Here is a 14793-nt window from a genome sequence, read left to right on the forward strand (position 1 = left end):
TAATCGTTTCAGCTACTAAATGAACCCTTACCTCTTGTTACAAGGAACTCAGGCAGATAAATGATCAAATGTAGTGGATGCTACTAAATATCTGAAAATTACTTCTGAAAACTCCTTAAAATCAATTGAGATAGGGGGCAGCTGGGTAGCTCAGTGGATTGAGAGCCAGGCCTAGAGACGGGAGGTCCTAGGTTCAAATCTGGCCTCAGACACTTCCCAGCTGTGTGACCCTGGGCAAGTCACTTGACCCCCATTGCCTACCCTTACCACTCTTCTGCCTTGGAGCCAATACACAGTATTGACTCCAAGACGGAAGGTAAGGGTTTAAAAAAAAAATCAATTGAGATATTTAGCTCATTAAATTCTCTAAAAGTTGTATACAGATTGTAACCAGTTTAATGGAGTCCATCCATAATATATGTGACAATTAATAAACAAAATTAAATCTTAAAACAAACAATCAGTAAATGCAATATATGTGACAGGATTGGTACTGTATTCTAGAGTCCTTTTCTTCAATTCCAATAGCCATATTACAAAGACTTGTTCATTATTATGGTGGGGAAACAAAACTGAAAAGAATTAATCATTAATAAAACAATGGAGTCTGAAAAGGCTTAAAAAGTTACCTCCAGAATCATTAAATTTCCTTCTCCTCCCCATTATCATTATCCATTTGGTTTGCTTTGGTCACACCTCTGGGGATCCCCATACCAGCACTGAGCATAGTGTGGACAAAACCCATATTGGATGTGTTGCAGATTATTCAGACTGTTTGTTAATCTTCTCTTAAAGAAAGATAGATAGATGGCCACATATCCTGCTATCATAAGCATACCCAGGAACAGTGTTAAGTATATCCACTGTAATATAGTCTCTGGAATTATGAACCAATTTAAATACCAAAAAAAAACAATGCTGTTCCAGCTTTGGAAATGCTATCAAAAATCATTTTGAAAGGTTTTCTTATCATGTTTAAATTTAATCATTAGATTGCTTGTAATTCTAGTTTTTGTCAGTAGATGATGATATTGACTAGGTTTTGCCTTGACTAGGGGTTAAGGTCAAGGTGTGAGAATTTACAAGTAAGGATGTGGTTCCTTTAAGTACTTCACACTTTTAGATATGTCAGGTGGGGCAATCATGAGTTATTATGGCATTAGGGGACATTTTCTGCAACTTCAAAACTTCTGTTGCCTAGCTGGGGTCTGTTTGTTTCTTGTTGCCTATCTGGGGTCTCTGGGTTTATCACTAAGTTGTTAGCATGCTTCATTGCATTATGTCAATGAAATAATTCCTCTCCCCCCACCTTTCTCCCTACACCCCTTCACTTCCCAACCAGGAAAATAAATGATTGTGCTCTGCATAAAAATACCATTAGGAATGTACTTTGATTCATATAAAATTGGCTCCCACAGAGGCTGCATCAGAACCAGCAACCTCAGTACCCAAAGTCATTTTTTTTTAGCTGCTGTCCATAACTTCAGCCATGTTCCTTCTATAATATTAAGTGAATAGTGTGATCAAGCATACTGGTGGCAAAAATCAAACCCATATCATTCTGCCCATCCAGTCCATTTAACCATGACATTTCACCTGCCAAGAAGTTACAGCCCCTCTTTGACTTACTGTTGCTCAGGAAAATGTCAGTGGCTGGTCAGATTCTCTGTCCTTAAGTCCATGATGGTAGTGGTTATCAAATAACAGAGCAAAGATGTCTCCAAGGTCAAGTGATACCAAATTTGCTGGCAAAGTCCCACTGATAAAGTCCTAGGGCTGAATTACATACAATGTATTTGTCATCAAAATAGAGTCTTGGCTACAAACAGACACTTCCATGCTCAGACACAGACAATGTTTTTAAACATTTGCAGTTGATTTTTTCCAATAGGCCAAATCTTGATTTCATACTTGTCAGCACTAAGGAGAATATGATCTCCAGGACTATGTAAGAGAGACTTGATCTTGTACTTCTATAAAACCACCTTGGTTACCCACTCAGTACGTCTTATGAGTGTGTTCAGGTATGTTCCCATTGATAAGGTCCATACTTTCAGGGTGAAGTCTGCAGAACCACTCACCAAGAGATCAAGGTAATCATTGTAGTCCACACTGAACACCGCACCTATGTGTCCTCGGAAGTTCTGAGTTCAGGCTCCTGAACTCCATTCCCAACAGGCTACTGTATTATCAAAGGATCCCATTATCAATTTCTGTTCATTGAACTTCACAAGTTTGGGTCTGCCTGTCCTGTGCTCACATTCCAGAGTTTTGCAGACAATTCATCTGATCCTGTACAGAGAAGTTCATTTGTAAAGGAGAAAATTATGGTTGGACTGAATATTTAAGAGTTTTGGTTGCCAGGAATTGATTACACAATTCCAAATGAAATACTCAAGTCAGAATGACTTTTATGGTAGTTTATTTACAAATAGAAAGAATGAAAGTAGGGAAGATGAGAGAGAGAAGGGGACAATTACTCCAGCCTGGTCTGAAGGTCTGAACTAGGCAGGGCTTCAGAGCCCCAGCAAAGGGGGCACAGAGGTTAATTAAACAAGGCTTCTAGCCACAAGGCCTCCTCCAAGAGGAGAGGCCTCTTTGGAGGCTATTTCCTCCAGAAAAGACAAGGAAAAGGAGTCAGGCTTTCACTCACCCACATGACATTCCAAAAGGAAGCAGTCCGAGGTCTCAACCCTGAGCTCCTCCAAGACCAAGTTCAAAGGGAAAATCCCCCTCATAGGAAGCTACCATCATATTTAAAAGAGAGTTCTTTGCGTCACTTCCTGTGCCCATCTTCCAGTTCTACATGGACAAATGGCAGCTTAAACTTTGCTTCAGACTGCCCAGGGGGCAGTCAGTTGTTTTTGATTTGTTACTAGTGTCATATTGAAACTCTGGGAGCTGAGAGTCTCATCATTGATTGACAGGTGAAGACCGTTGGACCTCAGAATGTTTCCAGAGGCCATGAGGACAGAGGAGAAAGCGGTTGGCCAAGGGGGTATAAATACCCTGGCAGCCCTGACAGGGGGTCTTTTCCCTTTCCTTGGGACCTGGGATCTGTAGACTCTGGTCTATGGGGATCTGAGGCTTGCTTAGCTCAACCTTGCAAGAACTCCTGTCTGAACTTCACTGACATTTGCTAACCTGTATCCAGACTGTGAATCCTCTTATTCTTCTGTTCCCTAGATATTTAGGTATTCAAACCATCTTTAGTTATCTAGGTATCCCTGGCCCGGGAGGGATCCGGGAAGTGGGCAGGAGAAGAAGTGGGTGGAAAGGGTGGTTCCTAAAGGCTGTGAAAGGCATACTATCTGGCAAGAAGAAAAAGCTGAGACATCATACAACAGCTTGCTTGCTCTGGTTTGGCTGTGGCCAGGCTGAGCCAGAGGAGCTAATAACAAGTCAGAATCACTCACCTGCCTACAGCTTTGAGGGATTAGTATTACCAAAGATTAGTTTAGGGTTTCCTATTCCTCTTCCCATTTCCTAAACATTCCTTCCTTGACAAATATATATAAAACTCTTCAAGTACCTTCCTGGAGTGGTTGTTTCATCACTTCTCTGGGAAGGGAGCAAACGCAGTCAGATAAATGTGTCCAAGGCTAATAGAGCCCAATATTCACCATTAATCAACCCCAGGAGGGACCTGAAAGGGATACCCATCCAGTGACCTGAAGGATCCTGCCTGGGTACTGTTATAAAGGAGGGAGGTGTTACAACAGCTAGCTAGGTGGCAAGACTCAGGTGATCTTGCACTAGCCACATATCTGAACTACCACTACTGTCACCCAATTAAGAGTGGTAGTATCCGGTTTACCCTCTCCTATATTTATAACACTAGCTAGCACACATGGGTCATAGACCTCACCACCACCACCACCACCACCACTTAATTCTTAAGTGGGGTGAGGTGTATGCATTCCTGGTGGCTAATGTCTAAAGAGTAAATAGGGGAGAGGTAATTCCATCTTCACACATTCTTGTGGTAAAGTGTATATACTTTGGCACTGTGTCCACTTAATGATGAGGTTTCAAAGGTTTCGTGGCCCTTCAGTTGATGGGGCCTTAGGACAGACACATGCTGCCTTGGCACCAGCAGGCTGGCAGAGCCTTGCAGCAGCTAGGCCCCTTTGGCAGCCATGACAAGGAATGGCAGTTGCTTCTCAGGTTCTACAGTCTCAGAAGGGAGCCTGGAAAAGCAGCTCCAGAGAGAATAAGGATTCACTCTTTCTTTTTAAACCCTTAACTTCTGTGTATTGGCTCATAGTGGAAGAGTGGTAAGGGTGGGCAATGGGGGTCAAGTGACTTGCCCAGGGTCACAGAGCTGGGAAGTGTCTGAGGTTGGATTTGAACCTAGGACCTCCCATCTCTAGGCCTGACTCTCAATCCACTGAGCTACCCAGCTGCCCCCCAATTGCTTCATTCTCAAAATCAACTTCAAATAAAAATTTCTTCCAATTGTGAAAACAGAATTAACTCTCCCCTTGCCCATTTTTAGCTAACCAAATCAAAATTGCTGTGGTGAATGGAGTGACTCCTTCCTTGATTCTTTGGTGAGGAGACCTTCTCTGCTCCTTGGTGCTTTGGTGGGACACTCCCTTCAGTATGAGTTCTGGTGAGATTCTTGGAAGTCTTAGCCTCATGTGCACTGAAGGTTCTCAATGGATTCTTCAGTGTCTCCTGGTTCTCTGGATTTCAGCTTCCTAATTAGGACTTTGGATTCTGGTGAGATTTGCTTTTAGATTCGCATTTGTGGTCTGGAGACATTGAGATTAAACTTAGGGTATTTGTAGCTAGGCAGTACTTTCTGTCTCTTTCTTACACTTCCTACTTTCACTCTTTCCTACCTCGTTATAAAATAAAGCTTCTCCAGTCATTTTGACTTAAGGGATAATAATTTAAATCAGCAACCACAATATTACTTTATAATTCTAATATTTAGAATAAAATCTAAATTTAAACTTTTACACAATGCAAAGTGTCCTGAACAGAATCATCTATCTGCCAGCCCAAGTTTCTAAAGGCTGTCTGCCATACCTCTGTATAAGCACTTATAATTGTATTCCACTGCTTAGAGGCAAGACAACATTGAGTAACGTCTGAGGACTGAGCCATTTTAACAAATAAAAAACTGAATTCCAGGGGAAGATGTTTGAGGAAGTCTCACTTAAGCAGAGTCTCTAGGTTATTGGAGAGATGCCTGAGCTGGATTGCTCCATTCAGACTAATCAGGTGATCCAGACTTTCATTTTTCTGAGGGCTTACTCCTGGATGGAGTCTTAGGAGAGACACATGCTGCCTTGGCACCAGCAGGCTGGCAGAGCCTTGCAGCAGCTAGGCCCCTTTGGCAACCATGACAAGGAATGGCAGTTGCTTCTCAGGTTCTACAGTCTGGGAGCCTGGAAAAGCAGCTCCAGAGAGAATAAGGATCAGCATGATTTGAGTAGAGAGGTGCCATATTTTGCTTTAAACTATCCACTACTTAGGGTGATTGAATCATGTGTTCCCTTGAGATGGACGTTTAAGATAGATTTTAAAATGTCCCTTTTTAGAAAGGGAAAGCTTGTCCTATAGTAAGATTAGAAAACCTGATTTTTTTCTTTCTGTTTTATCTTTCTCCTTTTGATAATGGGAAATACCTCAGGGATTTCTAATGGATCCCAAAGGAAAGTCCATTGTATAAAATTTTGATTTCATGGGATGATAAGAATGTTCCCATAGAGCCATGGATAATGAGGAAGGAAGCAATTTATTTCTGAATATCTTGATCAAAACAAGTTTTCTCATGACCTAGATATGCTTCATTTTGTGTGGGATGAGAGTCAGTGTATAATTTAGAGTAGTGTTTGGCTTGTAACCCCACTTTTCAAAACACCTTAGTATTACTATTCCTAAAACTAAAACAACTCCTCCCATACTCCATAAGATTTTTAGTTTTCCTGACCTATTTTCCAAAACCTTGAGAAGAGTATCTGTAGCCTAGGAAGAAAGCCAACTATGAAGTAAGCTGAAGGAATAAAGAACAAGAAGTTCCAATTGTATCTTTACTGTCCCAGGCTGAAAATCCCATGATAGTCATGTTTTTGTTTTTTTTTTTATCATGGGGAGCTTTAGGGGTATGTAATGTTGAAAACTCACACTTAAGAACTGAAACGTCACAGCCCCCCACCCCCCGCCCCCTCCTGTGGGATTGGACAGAGACTAGGAGGAGAATCTTATGTCAGGATTATCATAAAAGTCTGTGATTGTAAGTAGAAGGGGAGAGGACATTTTTTCCCTAAGCAAACTGCTTGTGTGGGCAGAATTCCTTTTCCTTCCCTTTCCTTCTCCCTTCCCTCTCTTTCCCCCCCCCCATTTGATGTTTTATCCAAATAAAGCTACTTTTTCTCTGCCAGCATCTTATCAAGTCCCCTGTCTGCTCATTAAAGTGATTTCTGAGGGGTGCAAGCTCCTCCAAAATTCCACTCCACACAATTTGATTTTAAGGCATTAAAGGAGTTAAAGATTGTGGTAGGAGCAGATAATTCCAAAGAGCTTTTTTATTGGTTTGTTTTGGGTCATTTTAGACCAGTCTACCAATCCAATCTCTATACTTCCTTGCTTTCCTCAATTTTCAGTTGAAACTCTTTCAACTCTTGGTTTGATATTAAAGCCCAACCATGCTTTATCTCTTTTCATAGGAGATCTGACTCTCAATGGCTCCTTCCAGCCCCTCCTGCCACAATTCCTCAGTCTCTGGTCCTCTTCCTCCTGTTTCCCTTTTTCTTCCTCTTTCTCCATGTCCTCTCCTCTGCCTTCCACTTCCTTCTTCTGCCCTTCTACTCCTGCTCTTTTTCCTCCTCCTACCACTCCCCTTTTCCTCCCTCTTCTTCCCTTCCCCTTTCTCCTCCTGTCCCTCCCCTTTCTCCCCTTCTCCCTCCCCTTCCTTCTCCTCTTAGTTCTCCCTTTACCCACCTCTCCTGCTATTCTACTCCTTTCACTTTCTTCTCTTACCCCCTCCCTAGCCACATGTGGTATGTTCTATCTCTGCTCAGACTTCAGACTTGATATTGGGTACCAAAGAAATCTCAAATAAAGACATGTTCCCCCCTAAGGGAAGTATCTAAGCATGAATGCAAAGGAAATTTACTAACAATAAGAAAACATGTCTCTTTCCCAGGGACATTGATAGAAGGATAGAAAGGATACCTTCCTTTGATGTTGAACCCTTGCTTGTAATCAAGCGATTCAAGAATATTTTCAGAACATATAATCCATTTTGGACTAACTTCATGGATCTCCCTCTATTCTTTGTTGATGGAAGGAGACAGACAGGCCATTCTAGCAGCAACTAATAATTTTCAGGATGATAACACAAAACAATGGTCTTTAAAAGACTCAAAAGAGGATCCAAACATAGCTGAGGACTATATACAATTATGTGAAGCCAGAGAAGCTTTACTAAGGGCTATCAAGTCTTGCTCTTCAAGACCAGAGAATTAGATAAAATTTGAATATATTAACCAGGAAAAAGATGAGAAGTCAATCTGTTTTTATGTTAGGATTTGTAAGGATAGAGGAATAAGGGATAAGGGAAAATGCAAAAGTTGTCTCTAAAAGGGAGAGAGGAGAATTTAGCCATGAACCCTGGGAAAAGATTCTAGAAGGAGAAAGCACTGCAGAGGAGGGTTTGGGGAGTTAACTGAGTTAACTGTCACTACACAATTGTTCTGCCCCTGAGCTGGAACAGAGAACAGTTCCTCCATTAGCTCCTGTAACCTGACTATTTTCATGAAGAAACTTGGAGGGTTTGGGCTTGGAAGATACCTAGGAGGAGATCTGAGTTTCCCTACAGTGCTGTAGACAATTTGGCTAAGGTAAACCAAAGGGTTTAACATCTGGGACTTTGGGTTTTTTTACCCAAGAAGCCAAGGGGAAGGGGAAGGACTCCAGGCTTGGGGAAAGACTCAGTCCACTTATAAGTCTATTCTCACTAGCCCTTTTAGGAACAATTAAGATTAGTTAATTAAAAATCTAGAATTCTTAGTCTAGAAAGTTAGTCAGTTGGTTTGTGGGTTTAGAAAGATCAGGAAGCTGATAAGAAGAACTTAAGAAAACCAGAAGAGCTTTCTCATGAGAGGAGCGTAGAAAGTGGGTGGATATAGAGCTCTATAGAGTCAGGGACTTATTGGATCTTAACTATCAGTTCCCTAACCTTAATAAGCAACATAAACTTGTGTTCTCATATAGTCTCAAAGGGCTTGCACTTCCCTGGCCCTGGGAAGGTCCCTAGGTGGGTTTTTCATGACCAATGCATCTGGGTCCTTCTCTATCCACGCATCTCTTTTTGGAGATACATTTCTTTTTCAGATTGTAGAATCAGGAGTTAGATATCTTGAGCTGGATGTCTCAAAACAGACAGATTCTCAGATTATAAAAAGCTATGTATCAGTAGTGATAGTGATGGGATATTTTGCCTTGATGACACAATTTGGATATATGATTTATAATCTGTTTTTTTGTGATAATACCAGACTATGTCTATTTTTCCTGAATATGTATGAGAATTTCACATGGTTAAAGATAGAGCTGGACAAATTCATATCATTCATTCCTGGCACAATTGGTATTATATATCCCACCATATAATTATATCATGCAATAAAATTTGTGATCAACAAGATTTTGGACAGAACACAGAATAACATAGATATTTTGGAAATCAATGAAAAGGTCTCTAAACTGGCAGAAATAGTGAAGGAACTTAAAGAGTATAGGGATAACATCAAGACAAAAGAGCCTAAAGAGAAAGAGAAAGTAGAGGGAGCTGAAAAGCCTTTATCAATCTTACCCATTAGAGATCAAATGAGTTTTCAGCCAGATTCAGGAATTATCCATGTAAAATCACACAAACCTTTCACTTCTGGAGACTTGGATAGTCTGAAGGCTAGAATGCCCCAAATTTTTGTAAACCCGTTCAAAGCAATAAAAGAATGTAAATGTGCAAATCCACTTATTTGACCCAATTTTCCAAGATCTAGAAATTTTATTGACAGAATTATTTACTCCTAGAGAAAAAGACCAGTTTATGAATGAGACAAGAAGGAATCCAAACCTTATATCCCAGCCAGAGCAATGGACTGATTTAGAACTGTCCAATAACCAAAATTTAGTTTATCTAAGATGAGCAAGAGAAGATTTGGTCAAGGCTATGAAAAGTTTTGCAAAAACACCAGATAGTTGGGGTCCATTTGAGAAACTGAGGCAGGAAAATGGAGAGCACCCATCTATCTATCTCGACAGGGTTATCGAAACTGCTGAAAACATCCTAGGCTTCTAAAATTTAAATGAGGACAATGTACAACACATTAAAAGACAATTTGTAAAGGGAAACAGCATGCCCATAAAAACCTACTTTCATTTATAGTGTCCAAATTGGGAAGAGTTTAGCCTGGAAGACCTGAGAAAGGCAGCCACATATATATTCTCAGAAGATAGAGAACAGGCTAAGGAAAAGGAGGAAATCATTAAAGAACTAAAACAACAACTTAAAGAGGCTAATGCAACCATAAAGCAAAAATAAATTGATTAAATTAAAAACATAGCTACACTACAAGCTTAAAGACCAAGGAGAGATATACAACCATTTAGACAGAGATCCAATAATCAAAGATGTTTCCTTTGTGGAAAAATTAGACATATAGTGAGATTTTGCAACCTGAAACAACAATTAGACCTAAAAGCAAATAACAAAAAGTCATGGAATAGCAACACAAGACACAACACAAAACAAAATCATTCCCAGTGCTGTGATCACGCGTGTAAAAGCTCAGCTCATGCACCTGATCTGCAGACTATGGAAAGATACATACAACAGGGAGAAAAGCCTCATTACTCACAAATTGTTTCAGGAACTGCTAAGCAAAGTCAGTTATGATGCCAGGTGCATAGGGTAACATCAAAAGGGGAAAAGGGAAAGAGAAATGGGGAAAGTGAAAAAGGAAAATACATAAATAAAAGTAGGGGGCCCAAAAGGAAAAAACAAAACTAAAGAACAGATAGAAGAACGAGACAAGGACACTGAAAACAAAGATGATATTACAAAAGAACATACCAATGACATAATAGAAAAATCAACCTTAAATCCTTATGTCAAAGAATTTCAACCAATAGCGACTGCACAAGAAAAAGCAAACACAGACATCGTCACACCATTCTTAAGTCTCCATGCTAATGCAATTCCATTGCAAACTGATGATGGATTGCAAAATGAATGTTCAAAACAACAAAAGAAGTCTGTAGCTGAAGAACATGGTCTGGGCCACACCATTCAGTGCTTATGACAGGATAGGTATTGAAGGAAGATGTTTTGGCCACACTACAGAGAAGAGGATTATGGGGAAAAACTGTTAACTGAAATGGTTTGGCCCTTTGAACTCTATCAAGTGAGGAGCAAAGTCCTGGAGCTCTAGATTCCCACCTGTGGAAAACCTTGCCTCCATTTTCCCTTGCCCAGAAGAGAAAGAAGGTTCCTGTAGCTGCAGAGTCTCCATTAGAGGAAGAATGAACAACTACAGCTGCCAAGAAGGGGCTGATCCCTTACTTCAGGGGGTCACCCTGAAGATTCTTTCCATCCCTTGACCTTCCCAAGAAGGATACTTGCCACTGGTTAAGGTAGGAGAGAGACTTTAAATTAGATAAGGAGAGGATAGTTAAGTTGGAGCGGTGCCATCTTGGCTCAGTGAACATAAAACATGAAACCCCAAATATGGTCTCCTCTTCCCTCAAACCTATCCCCCCTGGATTCCTCTATCCTCAACCTTCTCCAGCTACCTTATTCTATTTGGCCTGATTCTGATTTCCCAAATTAGGAGGCATACCAGATAATGTAAAAGCAAGAGGTACTGTTTTGTTTTGTTTTTTTAAACCCTTAACTTCTGTGTATTGACTTATAGGTGGAAGAGTGGTAAGGGTAGGCAATGGGGGTCAAGTGACTTGCCCAGGGTCACACAGCTGGGAAGTGTCTGAGGCCGGATTTGAACCCAGGACCTCCCGTCTCTAGGCCTGGCTCTCAATCCACTGAGCTACCCAGCTGCCCACAAGAGGTACTGTTTTATTGCAAGCTTGAGTTTGGATCCCACAACCTCCAAGGCAAATGGAGCCCTGAATGAGGGGTTTACCCAGATGTTAACACATGCTTCCTATCATCCATTCAACAGATGTTACTGGTCAGGGGTCTTCCCACCATTTAATAGATGTTACTGGTTGGGGGTTTTCATGCCATTCATTAGGTGTTGCTGTTTTTATCAGCTTTTATACTCAGTCAGCCTCCCAGGCCTAACAATTCATCTACTAAATAAACTAAATCACAGTCAGATCAAGGAGAAGTCATTTCACGAGTCAAAGAGGTGAAAAGGGATTTGAGCAGCAGCTTTGCTCAGACTCCATTTTGAGCTAGACCCTCTGCAGTGCCAACATTGGCCGTGGGCAAGTTTCTGTAGGGAGAGGTTCCTTGCTTGATCAACCAGTGTTACCACCCACCTCTCCAAATAGGAAAGCCTTCCCTTTAGCATCCATGGCCAGCTCCCATCCTTGGACATCCACCATTCCAGAGAAACCTCCTCTGTTGTCTTTAGTAAAAGTAGAGTATTGAGAGGAGAGTTGACAGACATTCACACCAGGTCTGTCACTATTTTATATATCAAACCCTCTTCAATAAATATATACTTATATATTTTACATAACTCACTCCTCCTCAGAAATTAGAGAGTAATTTCAGAAGACTTGTCCAAACTGACCTAATATGGACATAGAGATGTTAAAGAAAATAGCAGTGTAAGTTTTTGAAGGTTGTGAAAGGCAAGAAAAGGAAAGAGCTAAAAAAGAGGATTTAGAAAAGATAAGAATGGAAAATGAGACAGTTTTTTAGCCCCTATTTTACTTAACAAATGCAGGACTTTACTTAAGAAATGGTGAGGACTCTGGCAGACAAAGGGTCAATGCAATGCTATTTCTGTGGTAAGTAAGGCCAGTGAATTGTAGGAAGAAGAATCAAGAAAATAGGAACACAAGTTGGAGGAATAATAGTAATAGAGCCTCCAATAGGGCTAGTAATTCTAATGGGCAAATCATAACTAAACTATAACACCCCTCCAGGATGTAGTCACTTTGGAGGACCAGAGAGGAATGTCCAGGAGTATAGCCAAAGGAATCAGGATTTCTGATGGCATGAGGGAGGGGAAGGGACCTCAAGGAATCCTTTTCAGATCCCACTGTCTTATTCATGCTAATTATTTCAGTCTGCTCTCCTCCCCCTTTATGAAAAACCTTATGTAACAATATCATAAATGCAGAACTATACCTAGGAGACAAGGTGAATGTAAAGAATTTCCAATGCACTGGAGGAACTCAGTCTGCCTGGGAAAGGTCCTTTCCAATATTGCTAACTATTCCAACTGCTATGAAAACTGGAGGGAAAGACTCTTGGATTCATTGTTCTCATGTAAAACAGGCACCATCTACTGACACTAAGTGACTGTATTCTATCATACACATTACATTTTATTTATTGTTTGTTTTTGTGATTTGGTTTTGCCTTAAGTTTACAAATTGATCAAATCTAGGGTATTCTATTATAAAATATTACCTTCAGTTAATATGTTTTGGTTATTAGCTATAAGTTTTGTTATGTCTCAATTTGTACTCTCTTCCCATGACTGGACTAGGGATAATACTATCATGAAAGTCCATAGCCAAGTTGGACATGCTCTTTTCCCAAGCAAAGCCATCGGCCCTTATGAATGTTAGGTCTATCACTAGATACATTGGAGCTCTGTTTTGTTGTGGGCAACAGTTCCAGTCCATATGAATGAGACTTTATCATAACTTGCACCCAGGTAAGCCCATGTTCCCAAAAAAAGTCTTTTGTCCCTTTTGCTTTTGTTACATGCCACATAAATAATGAGAGATGGACTCCAGCCCACTGGTCACAACCTATACTAGGTCTTTGAGAAATTTAAGAGCTGAAAATCTTAGTTGATCTTAACAGGTCTTCTAAAGTGATTTTCAGATATTGGGAGCCCTACTACCTCTGACTGATTATGTACCTACCTTTGACTTGTGTGTGAAGAGAGATAAGGGTTTATTGAATAGTAAATATATAGGTGATAATATAAGGTGCAATCTCACCGTTCCATTCCCTACCACAACATTTATACTAAGGCAAAAACATCAAGGATGTTAATATGTGTTTATTTTGTATTTATACTGACTTTCTGTTTAAAGCTGTAGATTCAATGATTTAGAAGTAGAAGGAAATTCCCGAAAAATAACTTGGAGGTTTCATGTGAAACCAGATTTCTCTTTATCTTCTGATACACTAGATGCTTATTTGTTCATAATAAAATATTTAATCTGATCATTTCCTTTTATAGTTTTATATCTATGTTCAAATGAGTGATTTTCATTAAGGTAAAATGTATTTGTTGAATTTAAAACTTAGTCCTTTTGGTACCATAAGGGGGCATTGCAGTGCTTATATAGATAACAGATCTGATTTATTTCTCTAAAGACATTTGTTGTAATTAGATTACTTTCTAGCAGAGTATGAGCATTTTTGACATTAAAAAAAAATTCATTAAAGAAATACCAAAAGACTAAAAGACAAACAAAAAACCCCTTTTACAACTGTCATTGCCTTATCCCAGTTAAGGTAGATTTCCCATGGGCAATTCTATGCCTGTAACTCTTCAGCTTACTCTGCCCTTTCCCCGCATGGTATAGTACTTGCAGTTTTGCTTTTGTTACTTCACCAGTATCAGTGCACAATCACTTTATTGGTCAATTGGGCAAATCCATAGCTAGGAATCTAATTACTTGATGGCATTCAAGAACCAAGAAGTCATGGCCTCATTCAGTAGCCTTCTTATAAACAGTACAAAGGTTTTTCTGGGCTCTTCTGCCCGATTTTGGAATGATGGCAGTCATAGATTCTATTAGAAACATTTCTGTTGAGGTTGAAAGAGTGGCTCAAGATACAGTCCAAGCCATCTCCTGAACTTCTAAAGCTATCTCTTTTCCACAAGATGAGATTCCTTAGAAAAGACAGTTATATAAAACAGCTAGCCCTTTCTATGCTTAGAGTCAAATTGGGAGGTGTACATGTTCTTATTAATCAATCTCATTATTTCTATATAAATAGATCTGGTGAAATTATTACAAATGTCCATGAGCTGCAAAAGATTTTGAATAACACAGCAAATTGCTTTAGAGACCCATGTGGTGCATGGTGGAAGCTGTCATGGCTATCGGGAACTGGATTGTTATCTACTGTAGCCAAATTTTTTTTAAATCCTAAGAATTTTGATTCTTTTTAGAATCTGTCTCAGTTGCTATAACAGAGCTTATATAAACCTTTTGCCAGGAAAAAAATATGTACACTGGAATTGTGGATCATGGCCAAGCTAGAAAAATAATACCTTTGACTTTTAGGAGATGTCTTTTTGTTATTTCTGTGTTTTTCTGGTCCATTGTTTAATGGAAATGTGCAATATGATTTTCTTTTTTCTTGTTTTTCTTTCTTCCTATTTTAAATTTTATTTAAAAAAAACCCTTGAGTTTATTGTATCAGTATTGATATTTTGATATTGAAGGATTAGTTTACAGTGCCTTTCAGCTCTGATAACATTGCATACCCAAAAGCTTTAGACTACTTCAACCTGCCATTGGTTGTTAAATATTATGGGACTTTAACTGATATTTGTGTCTGATTTCAGAAAAAGGGACTGCTAATGAGCCACTGAGCAGAGTAAAGAA

At 39.7% G+C, this 14793-nt stretch overlaps 1 pseudogene; it reads right to left on the bottom strand.

The window, feature by feature from the left end:
* Positions 1-1483: 1483 nt before the first annotated feature.
* On the bottom strand, positions 1484-11586 carry LOC123233905 (annotated as a pseudogene).
* Between the last annotated feature and the right edge of the window lie 3207 nt (positions 11587-14793).

Source organism: Gracilinanus agilis, chromosome 2 (genome assembly GCF_016433145.1).
Source record: "Gracilinanus agilis isolate LMUSP501 chromosome 2, AgileGrace, whole genome shotgun sequence".
NCBI lineage: Eukaryota > Metazoa > Chordata > Mammalia > Didelphimorphia > Didelphidae > Gracilinanus > Gracilinanus agilis.